Consider the following 3,510-nt stretch of genomic DNA (forward strand, 5'->3'; position numbering starts at 1 on the left):
ACTAAAAAAACATATAAAATAATAATATAGAATATTCTTGTAATATATATTGTATTTGTAATATTATATATTGTGTCTATATTATATTTTATATTATATGTACATTATGATACATAATGTGTATGTAATGTGCTATGTGACATATAATGTTATATATATTATATATTATATGTTGTGTGTATATTTGCTTTTATTATAAATACATACTATGTATAGTATATATATATTGATGTTGGGGAAGTTTGGTATGGTTTTTTTCTGCTGACATTACACAAATTCATTCTCACTATGAAAATAGTAAGTATTCAAAGTGTCAACATACTTTATATACAATCAGAGATATGAAAAATTTTGGTATAAAGGTGTATTAAGAATTGCAGAAAAAAAGCGAGTAGAGAAAAAACATGGAGAAATATGTGTGTTCTGACACAGGAAGTGATTGAAAGTAGATCATATGCATATAAATTTGTGAACTTGTGGATGAAGGGATATATCATATGATGTATGTATACTGAAGAAATACTATGTATCAATGATGAATAAAAATAAACATCAAAAGTATTCAAAGTAAATCATGACTCTTCATTTCCTACCAATCCCACTCCTCAGTTACTTCCTCTTTGTTAACAATTTCCCTTCCTATGCATTCTAGGCATTTATACATGTGTATATTTGGAGTTGGAGAGTTTTTTTCATAAGTGGACCCAAGCTCTATATATTTATTTGTGACCTAATTTGTCAATCAATAATATGTCTTGGAAGTCTATGTCAGTAGATATAAGCCTTTCCCAATCTTTTCATACTGCTGCATGACATTTCATAGTCATGTATATACCAGCCCAGCGATTCAGGAAGAGATATGGGCAAGATACAGCTAAATTATTGCAGGCAGACAGCTGCCCTATGTACCACAAGGAATCAGGTGTGGCTTATCCTGGGTACATTTCTAGAGCTTCCCTCCAGGGGACTGGCTCTGATAGTGGGCTCTCATGTTGAAACCTGCCTTCTCCCCCACTACCTTTCCTGCTGAAATCTCTGCTCCTGGGTCCCATGCCCTCAGGGTGGTTGATGTGCCCTGATATATCCTTTGTGACACCCATGATTAGTAACCTTTAATGCACTCATAGTGAGATAGTTTGACCAGAAAATAATCTCTCTACTCTTCTACCTTTCTTATCATTCTCAACCCTTTTGTTTGTCTTGTAGATGTTTCACTCTGAAGATCCCAAGAACCCCTAGCCTACTCCAATGAGGCAGGACTGTAAGGATCAGCCACCAACCTCCCAGGAACAGCCACATTCCCTATGGCCTTGACCTCACAGTATGGACATACCCCTAGGACACACAGCTAAGATCTTGTGTTGGTGTTGGAAAGGAAGCGAGAAAAACAAAGGGAACACAGAGGTCAGGGTAGGTAAGAAAGATGGGAGTAAGATCAGAGAGAGGAATGCTTGCCACGGAACTTCAAAGGAGGTTGTTTAGGGACTAAAAGACAAATCAATGGTAATAACAATGTTTTGCACTGCTGTAGAAATTCTAAAACCCTCCTGACAGATGGGCATTCAGCTTCTGCTTGCATATGTCCAATGATAGATCATTCAAGACTGCCTAGATTAATTTGAATCAGTTTGTGGGTTTCTAAAAAGACAAAACAGAAAACAGGAACATTTTAATGGCTGAAAGAAAAGAAAAGATTTAGGGTATGAGCAAAGAAGGGCAGACTGAGAGAACATCTGTAGATGGATGAAGGAGAAAGAGATCAAGGCAGCAGAGAATACCAATGTGGTGGGTAGAATAATACCCCCACAAAAAATGTCCATGTTATAATCCTTGGAACCTAAAAATATGTGACATTACATGGCAAAAGAGTCTTTGTAGGTACAACTAAATTAAAGATCGTGACATGAGAAGGTTATCCTGGTTTTTCCAGGCAGGTCCAATGTAATCACAGAATTCCTTACAAAGAGAATTGAGAGGGGTCAGTCAGAGAAGGAGATTAACTATGGAAACAGAGCTCTGAGTGATGTGTCCAAGAGCCAAGGAATGTGGGCAGCTTCTAGAAGCTAAAAAAGGCAAGGACACAGATCATCCCCTAGTGCCTCCTAAAGGAACACATTCCTGCTGATGCCTTGATTTTAGCCCTCTAAGGCCCATTTTGGACTTCTGCCCTTGAGAAGAGTAAGATAATATATTTGTGTTGTTATAAGCCATTAAGTTTGTGGTAGTGTGTTACAGCAGCAAAAGGGAACTAATATAAGCAGGAACCTGCAAATAGGAGAGAGCAAGGACAACTTTAGTGTGTGCACAGATCATTTGAAGATCTTGTTAAAACTCAGAATCTGCTTCAGATCTTGTTAAAGGCCTGAGTTTCTACATTTGTACGAAGCTCTCCTGTCATACCACTGCTTCTGGTACATGATTTGATTGTGTAATCACTAATATACACTTTGATTAATATTTTGATTAACATTCAGGTACACTTTGATTAACAGTATATTAACTTGGTTAACAAAGGCTAAAGATAGTAATAATATCTGTATAACATTCTACAGTTTATGAAGCCTTGTCACATTCATGATACTTTATTTTGCCATCCTCAATCCTGTTATTTAGGTATTATTATTCCCACAATACACATGAGAAAACCAAAGGAATATCAGAAAGATAAACTCATCTGCCCAACCAAATTCACAGAGATATGGACCCAAGGCATTTTGATCCCAGAGTCTGTGTTTTTGCTACTGGACAGTGGTTCTTATCCCCAACTAAATATCAGAATTGCCTGATAAAACTCCAGATGCACAGGTCACACCCCAGACAAATTTATATTGGAATTTCTTACTATGTGACCTAAACAGTATGCTTTGGAGCTGTCAAGTGATCCTAATGCACAGCCAAGGTTAAGAACCATGGCATCAGAGCAGTGGTTCTCAAAGTGTGGTCCCTTAGCCAGCAGCAACAGAAGATAGAAATATGTTAGGAATTCAGTTTCATGGACCCACCCCAGACCTACTATATCTGAAACTTGAGGATAGGCCCCCCAAATTTGTTATTTTTATTTTAAAAAGCATTCTTTATTATTTAAATATAACATAATTTTCACATGATCATTTACTTATTGCCAAAATGAATTCAAATATGTAGTTTCTTTTATATTAGAGCAAACTAGGAAATCAAGACACTATTGCCATCGTTAAATTTTAGTCTTCAGAGAACAGCATCTCTACAAGATTAGTCTAAAGACACTCAGATTCTACAAGTTTTTGAGGCATTCCATATTTAATTAGTGTAGACACTGCAGTTACTTTCAGTTGTTTTCTGAAGTTATTATTTGAATCTTCCCCCTCAAACAACTGGTTCCACCTGCATGCAGTTTGGACACCAGCTTTTCCCTTTGGTGTCCTTATTACCCCTAAAGTAATAAGTGAAAATGGTTTTGCCAAGGTGCTACTCCACAGCCTGATTGAACTCCTGGAAGCCCAACATGCTCACCTCCTCATAGATAGCCAT

General features: G+C 36.9%; 1 pseudogene; it reads right to left on the reverse strand.

Annotated features, from left to right (window-relative positions):
* Positions 1 to 3,200: 3,200 nt before the first annotated feature.
* LOC124109008 (thioredoxin domain-containing protein 17-like) lies at positions 3,201 to 3,510 on the reverse strand (annotated as a pseudogene).

The sequence above is a fragment of the Marmota monax genome, unplaced genomic scaffold, assembly GCF_021218885.2.
Source record: "Marmota monax isolate L192 unplaced genomic scaffold, Marmota_monax_Labrador192_F-V1.1 WCK01_AAM20220418_F8-fsc00054, whole genome shotgun sequence".
NCBI lineage: Eukaryota > Metazoa > Chordata > Mammalia > Rodentia > Sciuridae > Marmota > Marmota monax.